This window comes from Balaenoptera ricei, chromosome 16 (assembly GCF_028023285.1).
Source record: "Balaenoptera ricei isolate mBalRic1 chromosome 16, mBalRic1.hap2, whole genome shotgun sequence".
NCBI lineage: Eukaryota > Metazoa > Chordata > Mammalia > Artiodactyla > Balaenopteridae > Balaenoptera > Balaenoptera ricei.
The window spans coordinates 62,107,081-62,131,152 of NC_082654.1; the positions used below are offsets into that span (position 1 = coordinate 62,107,081).

General features: G+C 38.6%; 1 protein-coding gene across 1 annotated transcript in view; it reads left to right on the forward strand.

Moving 5' to 3' along the window:
• Window positions 1-10,465: 10,465 nt before the first annotated feature.
• MICU1 (mitochondrial calcium uptake 1) overlaps window positions 10,466-24,072 on the forward strand; it is a 215,202-nt gene continuing 201,595 nt past the window's right edge. Inside the window, exon 1 of the mRNA XM_059900042.1 lies at window positions 10,466-10,574. The gene's annotated coding sequence lies outside the window, so the exon portion shown is untranslated. The remainder of the gene's footprint in view (window positions 10,575-24,072) is intronic.

Sequence of the window (24,072 nt, forward strand, 5' to 3'; positions counted from 1 at the left end):
AATCATATAATATCCATATCCATGAAGAAAAATGAAGGGAAGTTTGATTTGGGGAAAAAGGAACAGTATCATACTTCCTCGGCTTATTTCTAAGCCCCTCACCTTGGAAAATATCCAGCACTTAATAAAAAAACTTTAGGACTTCCTTGGTGGTCCAGTGGTTAAGAATATGCCTGCCAGTGCAGGGGACACGGGTTTGATCCCTGGTCCGGGAAGACATGCCACGGAGCAACTAAGCCCATCGCCACAACTACTCAGCCCGTGCTCTAGAGCCTGCAAGCCACAGCTACTGAGCCTGCGCGCCACAATTAGTGAAGCCTGCGCACTCTGGGGCCCGGGTGCCGCAACTACTGAGCCCACATGCTGCAACTACTAAAGCCCGCATGCCTAGAGCCCGTGTTCCACAAACAAGGGAAGCCACCGCAATGAGAAGCCCACGCACCGCAACGAAGTGTAGCCCTGGCTCACCGCAACTAGAGAAAGCCCGTGCACAGCAACAAAGACCCAGTGCAGCCAACAACAACAACAAAAAACCTGTATACTAAATTTTTGACAATCAATGTCAAACATCAAAATGATATTGAAATTTTGAAATATCAAAAATGATACTTTTGTATTGTAGCAAAATAGCTCCCTTTACTCCAGAGTGAATGTGAATTGTGACTCCAGGTTGATAGAGAAGTAAATGTGACAAAAAATGTAAATATTAGATCTTCATTATTTTAAATGTTTTAAGGGATAAAAATTAGGGACTCTCCAGAGATAATGCTGCTTGGGGTGTGTGTGCAGTGTTTATTTTATATTATCTAAAGAATGTACTTAAGTGCAAATACTTGTGAAGGACATCTATTCATTCAGTTAATATTTACCAATTTCCCACAATGTGCTAGGTACTATTTTAGGTTTTAGGATATCTGGAGAGACTTGAAAGGGGAGATGACTTCCTGTTTGGCCCAAGAGACACCTTTAGCTCAGCTATTCTTAGAAAGTGATAGCCTACTGATTTTGTCTCTTGATGAGGATTTCATGTGTTATTAAATCCTGGATTATGTTGTTTCTTTCAGTTCTCTTTCTGTACTATTGTGCAAATTATGTCTAATAAATAGAATCTAGACACAAATCTGCTGAGTGTTTTTTGAAAAGAGATGCCACATCTGAAGAAATTCTAGAGAGAACAGAGAAAACAGACAGGAGGAAATTATCAAAGAAACAAATCAAAGTTTATTAGAACTAAAGGACTCAAGTTTCCTGATAAAGGACCTACTGAGTGGCCAGCAGATTAAATAAGAAAAAGGCCCACAACATGGCATATCATGCACTGGGGAAAAAAGGAGAAGACCTAAGAACTTTCAGAGAGAAAAAACATGTGAAAGATCAAGAACTAAAATTTCATCTCACTTCTTGAGACCAACACTGGAAGCTAGAAGAGAGTGGTATAATGTCTCAAAAATCTTCAAGGAAAATTGTTTCTAATTTAGAGTTCTATACCTAGTCATGCTATCAATTAAGCTTACAGCCAGATGAAAGACAATTCCTGACATATAAAATCTCAGAAGCTTTGCATTCTTTCTTAGAAAGCTACCACCAAAAAGAAAGAATAAACTAAGAAAAAGGAAATGCTCATGAAAAAGAGGGAGAAAAGCAATAAAGAAGACAAGGGTCTAGGTACTAGGAGATCTACCATAGGAGAGAGGTGAAGGGGATTCTCAAATTGATAATGAAGGCAAGTTCATGAATAACAGATGTACAGGAGGCCAACAAAACAAAAGGTAAAGACAGGGGGTTCCAAGAGGCACAAAAATAGCTTTTCTGATGAGTTGGAACATATAAAGAAAAAAGATATTAATTCACAATAAATATTTATTGAATATTCACCTTGACGCACAAACACTATCCTTATGGAGCTTTCATTCTAGCACAGGGAGTAAGATAATAAACATAATAAAGAAATAAATTCTATATTAGAAGGCAGTAAATGTTATTAAAAAAGAAAAAGTAAAGCAGGGTAAGGAAGATTAAAATTGCTCTAGGTGGGGAGGGGGATAGGGTGTATATGACAATTTAAAATACGATGGTGAGGATAAACCTCACTGTAAAGTGATGCTTCAGGTAAGACCCAAGAATTGGACTGGAAAGGATTGGAATTAGGGAATTAGTCATGTGGCTATCTGGCAGAAGAACCTTCTAGGCAGAGGGAACTGCCAGCAGAGGTGAAGAAACATGAGGGGGAGAGATGCCAGAGCAGTAGTAGAAAATGAGGTCAGAGAGGTACGTGGTGGGGGAATGTGTCATGCATGGCCTTGCAGATCACTGAAGAAACTGGCTTTTCTCTGAGGGAAATGGGAGAGCCATTGTAGAAATGAAATGATTGGCTTACATTTTAAAAGGATCACTCTGGCTGCTTTGGGAGAATAGACTATAGGCAGATAAGGGTGGAAACAGGGAGATACAGTAAGTCCCCTACATACGAATGAGTTCCGTTCCAAGAGCGAGTTCACAAGTCCAATTTGTTCATAAGTCCAACAAAGTTAGCCTAGGTACCCAACAAACACAATCAGCTATGTAGTACTGTACAGTAATAGGTTTATAATACTTTTCACACAAATAATACATTAAAAAAAAGCACAAAAAATAAAGAAAACATTTTTAATCTTACAGTACAGTGCATTGAAAAGTACAGCAGTACAGTACAACAGCTGGCATACAGGGGCTGGCATCAAGTGAACAGGCAAGAAGAGTTACTGACTGGAGGAGGGAGAGGAGGTGGGAGATGGTAGAGCTGAGGGATCGTCAGCAACAGGAGACAGAGGGCAAGCTGCAATTTCACTCACGCCTGACGTTGACGGCACAGGTTCTGGTTCCTTGCTGGATTCAATTCTATCTAACCTCTTGAATAAACGTTCGCATGTTCACACCTTTGAAAGTTCACAACTTGAAGGCTCGTATGTAGGGGACTTACTATAATAAGGAGGCAATTGGATTGCCTAGTAATTGCCTAATAAAGAAGCAATTATCCCAATAATTCAGGCAAGAGATGTTGGTAGCACACACTACAGTGGTACATCGTGGAAGGGATGAAAGAGGAATTAGTGATAGACACATACAAAACTAAGCAAAGTTAAGAAGTGAGTAAAGTATTAACTATAGGAAAAACAGAAATGATATAAGAAAGGAAAGGTCATAATGATGGAAACACAAAATGTTAATTTAACCAAATATTATTGATATATGGTTATATTGGGAGGGTATGTGGCGAGAGTATGGTTAATTTCTTTAACACTAAGAGTTCCTACAAATTACGTAAAAAAAAAAATTAGCCCAGTAGGAAACTATGCAAAGGATATAAACAGACAGTTCAAAGGAAAAAAAAAAAAAGACAAAAAGAAGTTGAACTTCCCTCAGAATAAAAGAAAAGAAAATTAAACCTATACCAAGACATCATGTTTCACCTAATCAGATTGGCAAAGATCCAGAAGTTTGATAAAATTCTGTGTTGGGGAGAACATGGGTAAACAGGTATTCTCATATGTTGCTGGTGGGAGTATAAATTGGTATGGCAATTTGGCAAAATCTACCAAAGTCACATACCCTTTTCGGTTGGACATGGAGATGGGCCTCCCAGATATCCCCTTTCAAGGAAGGTCTTGTTGTCCCAGCTGCTGGAAGATCTGTCAGCTGACAATCTTCAACTGTCAGCCCATGCAAGTTTTGCCTCAGCTGCAAAGAGTTGCCCCATCTAAAGTCAGTGCCTTCTTGGGGCAGCCCAATGATGGAGCAAGGGGTATAAAAGCCTTTTCCACCCAATGTGGGCCAATTCTGGTAGGTCATTTCAGCTCCACAGCTTCCCTGTGGGGTTGGCTGAGGCTGCATGGGGCACCTTCAAAGCTCAACTTCTCCTTCTGCTCAATCCCACTTCCTCCTTCTCCCTTCGGCAGATGTTGAACCCAAGGGCACTCCCTAATAAACAAACACCGTGAACTCTAAATTTCTGTCCCAGAATCTGCTTCCCAGAAAACCTAACCTGTGAAAAATTTGACCCACAACTCCACTTTTAGGAATTTATTCCATAGATTACCCACATATCAGCAAAACGATATATATTTGAGGTTACTCTTAGCAGATTATTTTTAGAGGAAGAATTAGAAACACTCTAAAGGTCTGACTAAACAAATCAGGTGACTGATTAAATAAAGGCATGTCTATACAATGTAATACCACATTGCTATGCAAAAAACTGAGGAAGCCCTTTATATATAAAAAGGTCTTCAAAGGGTATGTGGGTGTATGTATATTTGTACATGCATGAAGGATGTATAAAAATTAATGTCATTTGTTGCCATGAGTAGATTTGGGTGTCTCAGGGACTGAGGTGGAAGAGAGATTTTTCATAGCATATACCACTGTACTTTTAAAATTTTAAACCATGTGAATGTGTTATATAATGATTAGAAACAATTTTTACTAGTCAAATTATTTGACTTTTATACTACTTATAAAAAACTATATATGCTTAGCTTATATAAACTAAAAATTAGTTAGCTTTGATAAACTAAAAATTAAATTTAAAAAGACTTGCTTGTTAAATGCTGACAAAGCAAGAGACTTTATTGGGAAGGGGCACCCAGGTGGAGAGCAGGAAGGTAAGGGAACCCAGAACTGCTCTGCCACATGGCTCACAGTCTCAGGTTTTATGGTGATGGGGTTAGTTTCAGGGTTGTCTCTAGCCAATCATTCTTTTTTTTTTCTTCTAATATTTATTTATTTATTTGGCTGCACCAAGTCTTAGCTGTGGCACACGAGATCTTTAGTTGTGGCATGTGGGATCTTCAGTTGTGGCGTGTGGGATCTAGTTCCCTGACCAGGGATTGAACCCAGGCCTCCTGCATTGGGAATGCGGAGTCTTAGCCACTGAACCACCAGGGAAGTCCTTGGCCAATCCTTCTGACTCAGGGTCCTTCCTGGTGGTGTACACATTGCTCAGCCGACATGGATTTCAGCAAGAAGGATTCTGGGAGGTTGGTAGGATGCATGGACTGGTGTCCCCTCTCTCCTTTTGACCTTTCCCGAATTCTTCCAGTTGGTGATAACTTGTTAGTTCCACATTCCTTACCAGGATCCCCTGTTCTAAGATAATGCATGCAAGTGGCTACTATCTTGCCTGGCCAGGGTGGGTGGTTTCAGTCAGTGTTAACAGTGCTAACAGTTAGGACTCAGCTCTTTCACTGCCATGGCCCGGGGTTCAATCCCTGGTTGGGGAACTAAGATTCTCACAAGCCATGCAGTGCGGCCAAAAAAAAAAAAAAAAAATCCAAATTGGAATGTGAGTATAAAATAAGTATAAAATACACACTGATTTCAAAGACATGTTATCAAAAAAGAAGACTGTAAGATATCTCATTAATAATATTTTACGTTGATTACATGTTGAAGTGCTATTTTGGATATGTTGGGTTCAATAAAAATATACTATTTAATTAAAAAAAGGAATTGTTTTTGCCTTTTGTAATGTCAGTTGCTTTCCTTCTTACTGGTAGTATATAATCAACTAAAATTATAAAAGATAATTACCACCTGACTAGTAATAATAGTGGAAATAAAAAAACTAAATAAATTAAAAGGTTCATGATGAATGTTCTAGCCCATTTGGAATGAAATCTAAGAGAGAGAAATTGGAGAGCCCTTAACTTTTTTTCTTTTTAAAAACAATTTAAACTTACAGAAATATTGCAATAGGAGAGAGAACTCCTGAATATTATTTATTCAAGTTCACCAACTTTTAACTTTTTGCTGCATTTGCATTCTCTCTCTCTAGATATTTTCATTTATTTTTTCTGAACAATTTGAGAATAGATTGCATGTATCATGCCTCCTTACCTCTTCATACCTCGGTGTGTATTTACTATGAATATATATATTACTTTATATAATCATCACATAGTTATCAAATGTGGGAGCTACTTTTTTCTAATCTATGGTCCATATTCCAATTTTGTCAACTGTTTCAATAAATCTTTTATAGTATTTCCCCTGCTCTGGTACAAGTTCCAGTTTAGATCATGTATCGACTTTGCCAAGTCTCTTTAGTCCCTTTTATATATAACAGTTCCTCAGCATTTTGGTGGTGGGGGGGGTCTTTCATGACAGTTATTTATTTATTTTAAAATATTTATTTATTTTCCTGGCTGTGTCGGGTCTTAGTTGCAGCATGTAGGATCTTTTGTTGTGGTGCGCAGGCTTCTCTCTAGTTGTGGCCTGCAGGGGGTTTTCTCCCTCTAGTTGTGGCATGTGGGCTCCAGGGCGCATGGGCTCTGTAGTTTGCAGCACACTGGCTCTCTCATTGAGGCGCGCGGGCTCAGTTGCCCCGTGGCATGTGGGATCTTAGCTCCACGACCAGGGATCGAACCCGCGTCCCCTGCATTGGAAGGCAGATTCTTTACCACTGGACCACATGGAAGTCCCCCTCATGACAGTTATTTAATAGAATGTTCTTCAATATGGGTTTGGTTGATGTTTCCTCACGATTAGATTCAAGTGATATTATGTCTTTCTCAGGGTATCACATCAGGAGGCATATGGTCACTGATCAAAGTGCTGCCTAGTTTCTCCACTGTATAGTTACTTTTCCCCCCTTCTAACAAATACACAATCTGTGGAGAGATACTTTCAAGATCTGAAAGTATACTGCTTATCAAAATATCCCCCTAGATTTAGAATCCATTGATGATGTTTTCCAAACTAATCTTTTCTATGATAGTTGCAAAATGGTGATTTTCCAACTCCACCACTCTCTGTATTTATCAGTGGGCATTTTCTTTAGAGAACAGCTTTCCTTTTCCCCTATCTCCCTCTCTTTCTCTCTCTCATTAGAATACGTGAATGAATTCTTATTTTATTCAATAGATCATAATTCATTACTGTTCTTATTTTGATACTCTAATTATCCCAGATTTGCCCAGTGAGAGGTCCTTCAAGCTGGTTGCTGTTGGCATGCCCCCATTTTATTTTCTGATCACTTTCTTATTTCTGGCCCAACAAGATGTTCCAGATCATCTTGTACCTTCCTGCCCTAGCCCTGAAATCAGCCATTTCTTCAAGAAGCTTTGATTCCTTTTCATGGGGAAAGGCATTTAGAAATCAAGGTCTGTGTAGGGAGTCTTTAATTTTGAAGTTATTTTCAATCATAAGGTCAAGAGGAATATATATCAATTTTTATAAATCATCATATTTACAGCTGATTTAGCTATTTCCTTTTTTTTTCTTTGTGGTAGGAAGGAAACATTAAGCTTATTTTTAAATTTTTTCATATTTACTTGAATATAATTCTGGCTACAACATTAGCAAAGAACACAGATTGCAATAGCAACTATGGATCATAAGTCTCTCAATAGTTGCTTGAATATAATATATCCTCAAAAGAAATTTGTGATGGAAGATTGCGTAGGTTTTGAAATACTATAAGCTAATCTGTGGAATCCTGAAGATAAGTGTAATGAAACATAGGACATCTCACTGAATTCATTTTAAAGAAATTAAAGAAATTGAATCAAAGCTCTATAAAATAACATTTTTTGTCATCAGATTCTTGTTGCAAAAGATGTTTTGCTTCTTGTGCTGCAAACTGCTGTGGTAACATCTCACATTATTTTTATGTGATAAAGGCATATGAACTATAAAATGTTTGAAATAAGTACATCAATTTCTATTTTAACTGAATGAAATTAAATATGTACTCTGTCTCTTGATAACACAGGTCTTTGAACAATGATATACTTTTGAAATACTGAAGATGAAATAAAGAGATCACATTTTATGTGTGACAGTACTAGGGACAAAGACCAAGTCCCTTTCTCTGTTGCATGTACTTTGTATTCATTCCCAAACCCATCATTATATGGGAATACTCGGGTCACTTTTTAAAAATCCAAATTCCTGAGCATCACCCTGGTGCCCTTAAACATCATATTTCTTACTCTAGGAATATATATCTTTAAAATCTCCCCAGATAGTTCTGAGACAGTTGATCATAAAGCTGATTTGGGAACTATTGAACGTGGCAGAAAATACATTTATACCAGGGTGTAAGTCTCATTATATATACATAAGTTGCCTGAGGGCAGGAACTGTGCTTATAAATTTTTATAAGCCCAGCACCTATTATGAGCCTTGAATATAGTAGACATTCAATATATGCTTAAGAAAATAATTTTAACTTCAAATTTTATTTGAGTCAATATTAGTTTGTGCAGGGGATATAAACCCACTTTAGTGATATTATATATTCATGTGACAGGAACCTCCTTGCATAGCAAGCTGAAAGACAGTATTGGTGGACTGGTTTCTAATGCAGAATGTAGTTGTGTTCAGTTATGATCCTAAATTCTGCTAACTAACTCTATGCTCCTGATAAATGAAGAAAGAATACTCCCGTTTACAAGATTGGTTTATTCTGTAAATTATCTCTGTCTTGTTCCTCTTTCCACGAAATGTTCCACTTGATGACAAATGGTTTAAAAAAAAAAGTAGCTAACATTTGTATGGTTTAAAACAGAGGTTCTCAAAGTATGGTCCATGGATTCCAGGGGTTCCCTGAAATCCTTTCTAGTGATCTATAAGGTCAAGACTTTTTTCCTAATAATAAGAAGCTGTTATTTGCCTTTATCACTATCATTCTCTGAGTGTACAGTGGAGTTTTCCAGAGGCTACTTGATGAGTGATATTGAAGCAGATTAATGAAGAAAAATATGAGAATCATCTGTCTTCTATAAGCTAGACATTAAGAAATTAATAAGAATGTAAAACCATGCTGCACTTATATTTTTGAAAATATATAGTTATTATTAAAAATATGTTGTTTATGTTAACATATAATGGGCTTATTTTTAATGACTAAAAAAATTAAAAATTCCCAGTTTTAATTTCTAAAACATGATAAGTATTGATAGTTATACATACATAAACAAAAGTTGTTTGGGGTCCTTAATAATTTTTAAGAGTGTAAAGGGGTCCTGAGACCAAAGAGTTTGAGACCAGTGATTTATGTTTTTACAGGTTACTTAACAATTAGCTGAACTGGTTATTTAGTTTTATACAAATTTTGACCGAAATCAGTATTGAATTTCACCAAGTATTAAAAATTGATCTTTGTTCAACATTTATGTATTGATAACTTTCTTTTTCTTATTCTGAGACACACTTGACTCAGCTACGAGTTAAGATTCCAGGAGCCCCGAGAGTTCTGGAGAGTAATCTATGACACAACTTGAAATTCCCACGATCAGCGTGAATGGACATGCTGCCCGAGAAGGATACCACGCTAAGTGCCTACTAGTAAACCTGGAAGGATGTCTTTATCAGACTTATCATTTAACAGAGAACAGGCTCTAAATGGAAAGTAACACAGAAAAGGCACATTTTGATAGCTGAGAAGCAAACCAGCAGATTCCTAACTCCTGTGGCAAGTAGATCCAGAGGACAGCAGATTGAAGAAAACTGCTTAAGATGTCCTTGGTGACCTTTCGATTAGGTCTGTGCCAGCTCCAGCATTTTCTGAGTCACTTAGGGGTCTTCGCCTGCTTCCCTACCTGCAATGGAATAAAAGTTTCCATCGACAGGGTGGTTGTAAAGAAACATTGGGTTGCCTGTAAAGTGCTAGCAGCAGTGCCATGAACACAATAATTTGTCGTTCTTAGGGTAGTGGGGAGGGACGGTCCTCTGAGAAGAAATGGAGAATAGTTGTTCTGCTTACTTCACAACTTAACCCAGTGATAGTTCTGTCTGCCTCCTTTTGTTTCCATGGTTGTAGCTTTTCTACAGCTCTAAGTAAATTCTTGAAGAAATTTTTATTTGAAAGTTCTGTCATATCATAATCAAAATATTGTCATTCTATTTCCACAGCAGAAAAGAGAACCCCTCTGGAGCCTTAGTTGGGATAGCAACATCAGAGAAAAACACGCTACTAACAGCTTACTGACTAAACTCTCCAATAACATTAGTTTGCAAAGAGAACATTTGAGAAACCTCACAGTAGAGGAAGCGGTGAGGTGGTTTCTAAATTGAAAAAAGCTTCAAGGTCGAGAAATAGACAAATTTTGTCAGACGCCTAAATCTCATAGATGCAGTTCGAAAAGAACAATTCCCAACTCACTGTGGTCCAATTTCCTTTTCACTGACTCCTTTTTGCTTAGCCAACACGTAAAAGGGTACCAACAAGGTGGCAGCACGCACAATAAATCTCTTTAAAAGACTCCTGTACCCCTTGTGTGGGGGGGCGGGGAGGGAGGAACGCCAGAGAAAAAGCCAGAGATCTTCCGGGTACTCGCTCACCTTCCCGCCTAAACACTGAGGGGGCGGGGCCCGAGGCCGGGGAGGGGCCGGTTGCTTCCCTGGGCTCTCCCCACTCCTTTTCCTCCGTGCCCCTCCCACACGCGTTTCACCACGATCCCGACAGGCTCAGCGGCTAGGAGAGTCACGTGAGGGTGGGCGGTGGAGCCTGGTCTCGCCTGTTTCTTCGTCTCTATGGTTTTCAGAGGTGGGCGGCTTTGACGGAGAAGCAGCTGGAGCTCCAGCGTGGACGGGTAAGTCCTGGACTCTGAAGGGTATAAGGAGACAGCCTTTTAGGAAAGACGAAAGGGAAGGGGATGCGAAACAGCTTTAGGGACTTGACCTGCGGGGCCGGCTGTTTCCGGCTGTTTGTCTGCTCTGGGGTCAGGCGACTTCTCTGGTCGAGCGGGATAGCTGTCTCTCCCTGATGTGCTCAGTTTAGGGGCTTGAGAGCAGTCTTTAGTCCTGCCTTCTTCCCTTCCTCGGCTTTACCTTCACCTCACCCAATCCCTTCTCCCTGTCCCAGGAGAACTTCTACTACCGAGTTCCCAACCGCAGGGTTCACTTGAGCGCCGACGTCCCTCTTCTCACGGGTGACCAGGGACGCATCCTTGGGATTTGTGGATGTGGTTGGAAGTGGGTGCGGAGTTTACAGTTAGATCTCTGATGGGGGAAGTATTAATCTTTGAAACGAAGAAAGAAGTGGAAAAATCACTGGGACCTGAAGGAACATAACAAAGTGCAGGCTTCTTGGACTGTTCAGTTTTTATCTTTCCCAGTGCCGTAACCAGTTTTCATTCTCTGTCAAGTTTCCTTCTCACCATACTATCCTGGCCCACAATACGATGCTTTGAGAATGAGCCGGGCGTTATTGACTCAGTGTGACTGTTCGGAAAAGAGTTTAAAACAAACTGTTTTTTAGGTTGCGATCTCTGTTATGTCATGGTTTCTTTATCTTCTCTTTCAGATGCCTAAAAAGTATTGTAGATATTTATAAATATAAGTAGAATAACCATATTATAGTTAAGGGACTAGAGTAAAATACTTTATTTTCCTTGTGGTACCTGGAAAGTCCTATTTTATTTCTGTTTTATAAGGATCAATAGGTGTGTCTATCGGTTTGGGGGCAGTTTCTTGGGTATACCTTTGTTTATGTTAAAGTATTCCTTTGAGTTACATGTGCAAGTGATCTAGCAGTAGAAAGGAGTGAAACAGTTTGGGGTTGATAGCTGTAGGAGAGTTTAGGTTTCATTAAACTGTATGACAAATTAATAAAATGCCAGCATCTTGAGAGAGGTGTTGGCCAGTTCGACCACCCGTTATCTTCCTAGCGTTGGGTAAGGTATTGAGCTTGTTAAATATTGCCTTACTCTAAAAAATTTTTAGAACCTACTGCCACTTGTTTGTGAGAAGGTGGCTCTGGCCTCTAGCTGCTCTAAGTGTCCTTACTGAGGATTATAAGACACAAAGTAATGCTAACAAAAAGGAAAGATTCAGGAGTTGGTTGTGTGCCTGGGGGGAAAAGGAAAGAGTGATAGAAACTAATAAGAGCAAGAGAACAAAAGAGTGTATTGCTATCTTCATTTATAATCTATAGAACATTTACTATATTCAGTAAACTTTTTAACATTTCCAAGGGGTGCATTTTGAGAGTGACTTTCCTGTATTTACCAATGGTATCTAATTTCTCCCATAATGCAATATTATGTAAAATAATTATAACTGAAAGATTTAACTGACACTTCAGATTTTATATTATTCAGAATTATAGGACTAAAGTAATTGATAAAGTTATTATACCTAATTTGGCCACTTTCAATCTTTAGTTTTCCCTCTTGAGCAATTTTTACAATGGCTGCAGCAATTGCTGAATGTTTACCATTTTTTTCCCATAAGGAGTAGAGTTTTTTTTTTACTATTTCCTTTAAAAGAGAGCCAATTTTTTAAAAAAGTTTACTCACAGCTTTTTTCCCCCCACTCAAAATGAAAATAGCTTGATTTCGTGCCGAGGGAAAAAGCTGATTCTTTTTAAGTAGATGTTTACTCACTTTTGTAAATTATGAGAAAATTATTAATGCTTTTAAGACATGAGATATTGATATCTCAGCATATATGAGAACAAAACACAAGGCTAGTATTTTTAAATGTTTTATATTTCCTATTATAAAAGTAATATGTGCTTATTTTTGAAAAATAAAAACATTGTAGAAAGTATGACACAAAGTTGAAATCCTAATTTATCTTTTCCCTGCCACCAGGTAACCACTAGTTCCCCTTGCATTTTTGGGAGTCAGTGTGGAAAAGTAGAGTCTGGAGTCAGACTCCCTGGGAAAAATGGTACTAATAGTATTAGGCTTACATCCTACAACCTCAGAAACTCCAGAAGAGAGAAGATTTCCCTTTCTCTATGATAACACCAAACGACTGTGTGGGAGTCTCCTTGGCCTGACTTGGGTCATTGCCCATCTTAGAGGCAATCTCTGTGGCCAGACAGTTGGAATGCTTTGTGTGGCTAGGATTGGATCTTATTCCCACCCTGGAGTGGGGTGGAGGGGGATACATTTTCAAACCACATGAATTAAGGGTAGGTGACATACAGTTCCTAAAGGAAAATTGAGGTGTCATTTCCTGGAGAAGGCAGAAAGATTGCTGGGCAGACAAAAACAGCAGATGTTCACTAAAATAATATTACATATATTTTTAAAAAATTAATTGCTTTCCTTTCCCAGTATAAATTAATTGTATTTTAAAATTTACATGTTGATGTTTCCTTTTTTAATGTGTATTATTTTATTAATTTATAAAACTTGAAATTTAAACTCTTTGCACCTATTTGTATTGTTATTACATGTGTAAGTACTCATGCTCTGGAGTATTCAGATTTTCTAACTTTAAATATATTGTATATTTGGCCAGCTTGTTAAAATTGATTATTGGTAAGTATTTTTTGTACTGTGGGTGAACTTGATTATATAAACTGTAGTTTATAAACAGTAAATAAAAGTGTTTTAAATATTTAAGTGTATATAGTAAATATGATTACATGCTGATTCTTTTAATTATTCCGTGTTCAAAAATCTGCATAGAAACTACTTCATTTTGACATTGTGTAAAATATAAAAGATAATAGTCACTAATTGTTGTCACTGGGTGTTAACTTTAAAACTACAGTTAACATTAATGTCTGGTTTTATATCTTTATGGATTATTCTGTCGGTTCATTATATTTTAAGAGAAAATACGATAGAATCAGCATATTGTTTACTCTTGTTTTCATTTAAAAGATGCTAGTAGCTCGATTCAATGGACATTTGAACTTTGATTGCTAACATTGGTGGCTAACAATTGGCTACCAGGCTTTAGTTTAGACAGGCAGGTCTATATTCTAAAACCCAACTCCATCACTTGATATTGAGCAAGTTACTTAATCTCTCTGAACTTGAGATTATTTCATTTACAAATGGAGATGATAATACCTATCTCAAAGGGTCTTGTAAGGATTAATTAATATATGCCAAGTGCCTAGGATGTAGTAGATTCTCATTAAATGTAATTGTTAATAATAACAATGACAAAAAATAATGTCTAGAAGAGTTTATTTTCCCAATTTCAGAATGCTTAGCCCCAGAGAGTTTAAAATATATAGGTGTCTGCAGAATTAGCAAGATTGTTCATTATTCAGCTTGTCTTGATTTTAGCAGGTTTTAAAATTCTATATTGCATATATAGCAATAAATGAGAAAACTTTGTTTAAACTACATAATTATTAGCAGACTGCCTAAGTTTTTAAAGATTGCTTAAGCTCACACAGCTTGATATATATAAAAAATACAACCCAGTCAAAAAAATGGGCAGAAGACCTAAATAGACATTTCTCCAAAGAAAACATCCAGATGGCCAACAGGCACATGAAAAGATGCTCAATATCATTAAGTATTAGAGAAATGCAAATCAAAACTACAATGAGGTATCACCTCACACCAGTCAGAATGTCCATCATCAAAAAATCTACAAATAATAAATGCTGGAGAGGGTGTGTAGAAAAATGAACCCTCTTACACTGTTGGTGGGAGTGTAAACTGGTGCAGCCACTATGGAGAACAGTGTGGAGGTTCCTTAAAAAACTAAAAATAGAGTTACCATATGATCTTGCAACCCACTCCTGGCCATGTATCTGGAAAAGATGAAAACTCTAATTCGAAAAGATACGTGCACCCCAGTGTTCACAGCAGCACCATTTACAATAGCCAAGACATGGAAACAACCTAAATGTTCACTGACAGATAAATGGGTAAAGAAGATGTGGTACATATATACAGTAGAATATTAGCCATAAAAAAGAATGAAATAATGCCATTTGTAGCAACATGGATGGACCTAGAGACTATTACATTAAGTGAAGTAAGTCAGACAGAGAAAGACAAACATATGATATCACTTATATGTAGACTCTGAAAAAATGATACAAATGAACTTATTTACAAAACAGAAACAGACTCACAGACATAGAAAACAAACTTACGGTTATCAAAGGGGATAGTGGGGCTGGGGCAGGGGAGAGATAAATTAGGCGTTTGGAATTAACATATATACACTACAATATATAAAATAGGTAAACAACAAGGACATACTATGTAGCACAGGAAAACTATACTCAATATCTTGTAATAACCTAAAGTGGAAAAGAATCTGAAAAAGAATATATATATATATATATATATATAGACACACCCACATATATGTGTGTATAACTGAATCACTTTGCTGTATACTTGAAACTAACACAACACTGTAAATTAACTATATTTCAATTAAAAAAACATAAAAAGTAAAGATTGCCTCCTCCAAGTATAACTGTCAGGCTGGGGGAATGTATTGAGTGAATTTTACACAAACTCTGAGCTCAGTAAAGCTCAGTAAGTGGAAGATAGCATGTTCCTTCACTATACAAAGGGAGCTAAGCATTGAGCACCTTGAAAGTTCAGATCAGAATTTATGGTGACTTTAGGTAATTGGGGTACAGTTGTTTTACAATGTTGTGTTAGTTTCTACTGTATAGTGAAGTGAAGTAGAGTTCCCTGTGCTATATAACAGGTTCTCATTAGTTATCTATTTTATATATATTAGTTAGTGTATATATGTCAATCCCAATCTCCCAATTCATCCCACCACCCCATCCCCCCCCCCTTGGTGTCCATACGTTTGTTCTCTACGTCTGTGTCTCTATTTCTGCCTTGCAAACAGGTTCATCTCTACCATTCTTGTAGAGTCCACATATATGCATTAATATACGATATTTGTTTTTCTCTTTCTGACTTACTTCACTCTGTATGATAGTCTCTAGGTCCAACCACATCTCTACAAATGACCCAATTTCGTTCCATTTTATGGCTGAGTAATATTCCATTGTATATATGTACCACATCTTCTTTATCCATTCGTCTGTCGATGGGCATTTGGGTTGCTTCAATGACCTGGCTATTGTAAATAGTGCTGCAGTGAACATTGGGGTGCATGTGTCTTTTTGAGTTATGGTTTTCTCTGGATATATGCCCAGTAGTGGAATTGCTGGGTCATATGGTAATTCTATTTTTAGTTTTTCAAGGAACCTCCATAGTGTTCTCCATAGTGGCTGTATCAATTTACATTCCCACCAACAGTGCAAGAGGGTTCCCTTTTCTCCACACCCTCTCCAGCATTTATTGTTTGTAGATTTTTTTTTTTTTTTTTTTTTTTTTTTTTTTTTTTAAAAATTTTATTTTATTTATTTATTTTTGGCTGCATTGGGTCTTCTTTGCTGTGTGTGGGCTTTCTCTAGTTGCAGCGAGCGGGGGCTACTCTTCATTGTGGTGCTCTGGCTTCTCATTGCGGTGGCTTCTCTTGTTGCGGAGCTCAGGCTCTAGGCGCGCGGGCTTCAGTAGTTGTGGCACACGGGCTTAGTTGCTCCACAGCATGTGGGATCTTCCCGGACCAGGGCCTGAACCTGTGACCCCTGCATTGGCAGGCAGATTCTTAACCACTGAGCCACCAGGGAAGCCCTGTAGATTTTTTTTAATAAGGTTACTTTTTAAAATTTTAATTAATTATTTATTTATTTATTTATTTATTTATGGCTGTGTTGGGTCTTCGTTTCTGTGCGAGGGCTTTCTCCAGTTGTGGCAAGCGGGGACCACTCTTCATCGCGGTGCGCGGGCCTCTCACTATCGCGGCCTCTCTTGTTGCAGAGCACGGGCTCCAGACGCGCAGGCTCAGTAATTGTGGCTCACGGGCCCAGCTGCTCCGCGGCATGTGGGATCTTCCCAGACCAGGGCTCGAACCCGTGTCCCCTGCATTGGCAGGCAGATTTCTCAACCACTGCGCCACCAGGGAAGCCCTGTAGATTTTTTGATGTTGGCCATTCTGACAGGTGTGAGGTGATACCTCATTATAGTTTTGATTTGCATTTCTTTACTAATTAGCGATGTTGAGCATCTTTTCATGTGCCTCTTGGCCATCTGTATGTCTTCTTTGGAGAAATGTCTATTTCTGTCTTCCTCCCATTTTTTGATTGGGTTGTTTTAGTGGTTACTGTGTTGAACAGTGCAGATATGAAACATTTCTATCATCCCAGCACATTCTATTTGACAGAATTGTGGATTATTATAAATACACTTATATCTACATTTGCTAGTTTCAGATGATAGTTAATTTGTATTTCAATCATGTTCCTTCCTTGTTCAAATCAAACTTACTTTTAGATTTGGAAATTGTATTTTTAAAAATGATCAAGTAGATTCTATTGTAATGTATTTCAAATAAAGAAGCATTGCTAATTTTCTTGGGTCTTTGATCTATGATAACATTTAAATTAAGTTGTTTCAGAATTTGATTTTCAACTTAAGCATTGATATCATCTGACTTTCTATCCTCATAATTCCTGAGATGGTAATGAAGCATAATGGTTAAGAGCAATGGCCTTGGGATCAGAGAAACCCTCCCCTGCCATCCACTGGCAAATTTCTTAAAAGTGTTGAGCTTTGGTGTCCTTCTCAGTAAAATAGAAATGATAATAATACTTAGCTCAGGGTTATTGAGGATTAAATAAGGCAATGGATATCAAACATTTAGCATAGTATCCCTCACAGAGTAGTGTTCATTAGATGCTAGCGTTAAAGAGAATTTGAACAACCAGTTGTTTACAAGGAAAAGAATTTTTTGAAAAGTTGGGGAAATTGGAATATGGACTGGACATTAGATGATACCAGGGAATTATTGTTAAATTTGTTAAGTATAACAGTGACATGTTTATGTAGAAAGAAAGTCCATGTTTTTGGAGAGGCATACTAAACTATATAGCAGTGAAATGATACCATGTCTGAGAGTTGCCTTAAAATAATATACAAAGACAATGAGGAATAAAAGGGACAGAAAAATTGATCTTAACTTCCATTTCCTGTGAAGAAGGAATAACAGGGACCATATTTACCCTCCCACCTGGAGCTGCTACAAGGGGAGACAAAATATACAAAACAGTTGTTTCCTGGATTTTGGACATTGTGCAGCAAAGGAGAGTGATCCCTGAGAGATGGGAAACAAATGAGGTGAGCTCTGTGATTGTTCTGACTTGCTGCCTGGAGAGCATTTCCCAGCTGCAGAGTAGGGAGGGCGAACCCAGGCAGAGCACAGTGGTCTTCCTGAATTGAGAGAGTCTGGGGAGGCCAAGACAACTGGAGTTTGCTGGGCATAATGCTAGAGATGAGAGAGCCAGAAGGAGGGAGAACCCTCATGTATTCAGCTGAGAATTGATCAGTGACTACATGTGAGGAAACTACCCGAGGCTAGGAGAAGAACTACCTGAAAAGAGCGAACAAAGGCAGGGATAGTGTTTTTTCCTACCAGCCAGAGTGGAATATATTTTAACAGGTCACCAGGTGGAGTACAGTAGTCCCCCCTTATATGTGGGTGATACATTCGAAGACCCCCAGTGGATGCCTGAAACTGGGGAGTACCAAAGCCTGTATATACTAACTGGTGAGTAGCATATAAAGCATGAATATGATGGACAAAGGGACGATTCATATGGGGGGCAGGTGGGACAGGGGACGGGGCACGGAGCAGGACAGTGTGAGATTTCATCAGGCTACTCAGAATAGCACATAGTTTAAAACTTATGAATTGTTTATTTCTGGAATTTTGCATTTAATATTCTTGGATCAAGCTTAACTGTTGGTAACAAGCTACAGAAAGCCAAACCACAGTTAAGGGGGGACTACTGTACTCAGAAGGGTTTTGCCTGAGTAGTGGGGTAAATTAGCCTTAAACTAAACACTGCTCTGACCCAGCCAAAAAAACTTAAAAGCAAGACCTGAAACAGTCAAACTGTTTCCAAGTAACGTATTCATGTCCTAGAACTAAGCTCAAGAACAGATTCACAAATACAAAAATATCCAGCACCCAAAAAGGTAAAATTCACAGTGTCTGGCATCCAATCAGAAATTACTAGGCATGCAAAGGAGCAGGAAAATATGACTCATAATGACAAGAAAAACAATGAAAACTGAAACAGAAGGACACAGGTGATAGAATTAGTGGAGAGGGATGGTAAAACAGTTTTTTAAAACTGTATTCCGTATGGTCAGGAAACTAGAAGAAAGAGCGAATGTTTAAATAGAAACATGGAAGATATAAAAAAGACCCAACTGAACCTCCAGAGATGGAAACTACAATGTCTGAGATGAAAGATACACTTGATGTTATTAATGGCAGATTAGACATGGGAGAAGAACACAAGTCAAGATGTAACTTCCAGTTTACAGGAAATAAAGGGGCTAGAGAAATATTTAAACCATTCTACAAGGAAGCAATTAGATACATACAGAATTTGAGAAATGCAATATAGATGTCCTGTTCTGTTAAAAAATTAGGGTTGTGCTGTGATTGCACAGTGTGGTGAATATACTTACTATAAGCTTTAAAATGGTTAAAATGGTAAATTTCATGTATATTTTACCACTGTTTTAAAAAAATTACCATTTAAAAAAAACCATTTAAAAGTACACAATTGGCAGGCATAAAGTGTATCTGCATTGTTGTACAATTATCACCACCATTCATTTCTGGAATTTTTTCTTCTTCCCAAACAGAAAACTATACCCATTAAACAATAACTCTCTACTTCCTTCTCCCCTCAGTCTCTGGCATCACCATACTACTTTCTGTTTCTTTGAATTTCACTGCTGTAGGTTTGTCATATATGTGGAATCATATAGTATTTGTCTTTTTGTGATTGGCTTGTTTCACTTAGTTTAAGTCTTTAAGGTTCATGCATGTTGTAGGATGTATCAGAATTTCCTTCCTTTTTCTTCAATTTTAAAAATTGTGGTACAATACACATAATATAAAATTTACCATCTTAACCATTTTTTTTAAAAAATTATTTATTTATTTCTGGCTGTGTTGGGTCTTCGTTTCTGTGCGAGGGCTTTCTCCAGTTGCGGCGAGTGGGGGCCACTCTTCATCGCGGTGCGCGGGCCTCTCACTATCGTGGCCTCTCGTTGCGGAGCACAGGCCCCAGACGCGCAGGCTCAGTAGTTGTGGCGCACGGGCTTAGTTGCTCCGCGGCATGTGGGATCTTCCCAGACCAGGGCTCGAACCCGCGTCCCCTGCATCGGCAGGCAGACTCTCAACCACTGCGCCACCAGGGAAGCCCTTAACCATTTTTTAAGTGTACACTTCAATGGTATTAAGTACATTCAGATCTTGTGAAACCATCACTATCATCCATCTCAAGAACTATTTTCATCATGTAGAAGTGAAATGCTGCATCCATTAAATAACTCTCCAATACCCCTCCTTCCAGTCCCTGGCAACCACAATTCTACTTTCTGTCTCTGTGATTTTGACTACTCTAGGTGCCTCATATAAGCAGAATCATACAGTGTTTATCTTTTTGTGACTGATTTATTTCACTTAGCATAATGTCATCAAGATTCATACATGTTGGAGCATGTGTCAGGATTTCCTTTTTATGGCTGAGTAATGTTCCATTGTGTTTATAAACCACATTTTGTTTATCCATTCATGTTGATGGACACTTGTGTTGCTTTCACCATTTGGCTACTGTGAATAGTGCTGCTATGAGCATGGGTGTACAAATAGCTGTTTAAGTCTCTGCTTTCAGTTCTTTTGGGTATATACCCCAGAGTGGAGTTGCTGGATCATATGGTAATTCTATGTTTAATTTTTTGAGGAATTGCCATACTGTTTTTTGTAGTGGCTGCACCATCTTACATTCCCATTAGCAGTGCACAAGGATTCCACTTTCTTTTTTTGTTTTTTTCCCTAAGGATTCCACTTTCATATAATGAATAAACAAACAAACATAGAATAGCCATTCTACTGGGTGTGGATAAATTTTATGTATAGCTAATAAAATAAGATTAGGGTGGTCAGGGGAGAAAAAGTTTGTATATGAAGGAACTATTCTAGATTAGAGAGATTAGAGAAACAAAACCAAAGATAATACATGATTTTTGTGTGGATCCTAGTTTGAAAAATCAGCTATATATTTTGTGGAAGTTTGAATACGTACTACTATTAGAAGATATTAGGAAATTGCAATTAATTTGAATAAGTGTGATAATGGTATTGTAGTTATGTAGGAAAATATTATTGAAATATTTAAAGTGTTTTAATGTCTGTAACTTTGAAGTTGTCAGCCTTAAAAATAGCCTGATAGACATAGATAGATGAAGCAAATAGGTGAAATGTTAATTGTTCAATCTAGGTAATGTACATGTGGTGTTCATAATAGTATTCTTTGAAATTTTCTGAGTGTTTGAAAGTTTTTAAATGAACTATAAAGGTTTGATGTTAATATCTTTCTTTTTTAAAATATTTATTTATTTATTTATTTTGGGCTGAGTTGGGTCTTTGTTGCTGCACGCAGGCTTTCTCTAGTTGCGACGATGGGGGCTACTCTTCGTTTCGGTGCATGGGCTTCTCATTGCAGTGGCTTCTCTTGTCGCGGAACATAGGCTCTAGGTGTGCGGGCGTCAGTAGTTGTGGCTCGCGTGCTCAGTAGTTGTGACTCACAGGCTCTAGAGTGCAGGCTTAGTAGTTGTGGCACATGGGCTTAGTTGCTCCACGGCATGTGGGATCCTCCCGGACCAGGGCTCGAACCCATGTCCCGTGCATTGGCAGGTGGATTCTTAACCACTGCACCACCAGGGAAGCCCCGTTAATATCTCTCTTTAATGGAAAAGAAGTCTTTTTTTTTTTGGCTTTGGGTCTTCGTTGCTGTGCGTGGGCTTTCTCTAGTTGCAACGAGTGGGGGCTACTCTTCATTGCAGTGCGCGGGCTTCTCATTTCGGTGGCTTCTCTTGTTGCGGAGCACAGGTTCTAGGCGCACAGGCTTCAGTAGTTGCAGCATGCAGGCTCAGTAGTTGTGACAGGCGGGCACTAGGGTGCACGGGCTTCAGTAGTTGTGGCACGTGGGCTCTAGAGTGCAGGCTCAGTAGTTGTGGCACATGGGCTTAGTTGCTCTGCAGCGTGTGGATCTTCCTGGGCCTGGGATCGATTTTGTGTCCCCTGCATTGGCAGGCAGATTCTTAACCACTGTGCCACCGGGGATGTCCCAAAAGAAGCCATTTAAAAAAAAAAATTTATTTTATTTATTTATTTTTGGCTGCATTGGGTCTTTGTTGCTGCACGCGGGCTTTCTTTAGTTGCAGCGAGCAGGGGCTACTCCTCATTGCTGTGCACGGGCTTCCCATTGCAGTGGCCCTTGTTGTTGCGGAGCACGGGCTCCAGTAGTTGTGGTGGGCAGGCTCAGTAGTTGTGGCATGTGGACTCAGTAGTTGTGGCGCATGGGCCTAGCTGCTCTGCAGCATGTGGGATCTTCCCAGACCAGGGCTCGAACTCGTGTCCCCTGCATTGGCAGGCGGACTCTCAACCACTGCGCCACCGGGGAAGCCCAAGAAGCCATTTTTAATTTGCTTTTACTTTTATAAATAATTTAATCCTTAACACTTAGTTTCTCAATCCTTTTTTTTTTCATTAGTTTCTCTTTATAATTGATTTTATGGGTTTTGTCTTCCAGATACTCCATTTTTACTCTTTTTTTTTTTTTTTTAACTAAGTATATAATTAGTGTCCTTTTTAGGAAGTGATTTTTGTGTTCATCCTGACCAATGGAGTATGCATTCTTCATATATATCCTAGCTTTTGAAGGAGCAATTCAATTGTCAAAGCTTTAGATTACTCGCATTACTTATTTAACCCAGAGGTTTTAATTTCATGCTCTATAGGAAAATGGCTCTCAACTCATTGATAATTTCTTTCCTGACTGCATATTTTCTTAAGCTCAGGTTAAGTCTCTGTTCAACTTCTAGGTACTATGTGTACTGTATTAAGATTCACACAGTGTCATTTTTTGGTTAAGAGGGTAGAGGGCAGAATATTGTTATTGTGGGAAACCTAGGGTTCTACTACTATAAGAAGCATTCTAACCTATGAGTCTCAGTGGTGGTTATTGTTTTTTAACTTGTTTGATAGTTAATATCAAACTAGATATTAGAGAAATTTTGTTTGATAGAACAACTAGAGAAATTTTGTTTGATAGAAACATTTCCAGCTTAATTTCTATAGTGTAAGTATGATGGGAAGAGAATTAGACAAGTAGTTATGGGAGTTACTAGACCTAGTTTCTGTTTCCAACTTTGCTGCTAAGTAGCTTTATGATTTTAATGACGTTTCTTGAAGAATCATCCTCTCTGGCCTGTTTCCTTTTGTACTGAAAATTTGAAAATTTCTAAGGTCTCTTTTAGCTCTAATATTCTGGTATATTGTTCCTTTTTCTTTCTTCATATTTTATCTCTGTGTTTGCAAAGGTATTGTGGCAGACTGTGTACTGAATCCTCTTATCAAAAATGTGTGGGTTGGGCTTCCCTGGTGGCGCAGTGGTTGAGAGTCTGCCTGCCAATGCAGGGGACATGGGTTCGAGCCCTGGTCTGGGAAGATCCCACATGCCGCGGAGCAACTAGGCCCGTAAGCCACAACTACTGAGCCTGCGCGTCTGGAGCTTGTGCTCCGCAACAAGAGAGGCCGCGACACCGAGAGGCCCGTGCACCGCAATGAAGAGTGGCCCCCGCACGCCACAAGTCGAAAAAGCCCTCGCACAGAAACGAAGACCCAATGCAGCCAAAAATAAAATAATGTGTGGGTTTCTTTTCTTTTTAAATAACAACAAAAAACCTTTCTCTTTTTAACCTATTCACTTCCCTACTTTTTGTGGCAACAGGAACAACTTCTTTGTACTGAAAAATATGTTTATTATAATTCTTCCTTTTGTATAATAAAATAGAAATGTGAAGTAAAGTAGTATGTCTTATTGTGCTCGATAGTCTTCATTTGCTCCCTCTATATTCACTCTTTTTTTGTTTTTGGCTGTGCTGCGGCACGTGGGGATCTTAGTTCCCTGACCAGGGATCGAACCCATTCCCCCTGCAATGGAAGCGTGTAGTCTTAATCACTGGACCGCCAGGGAAGTCCCTATATTCACTCTTTACCCTTCTCCATCCTGCTTGTGCTCCAAGAAGCTGACCTTTATGGACTACATGCTACAAGCTCCATTCGCTCTGGTATCCAGTAGGGTTTGGCCAGTGGCAGAGGATGGGAGACGAGTGAGGTCTGGGTATATAGTTTCTTGGTTCCCTCTTTGTAGGTTGGTAATTATGGTTGACCCTTGAGCAAGGTGGAGGTTAGGGGCACTGA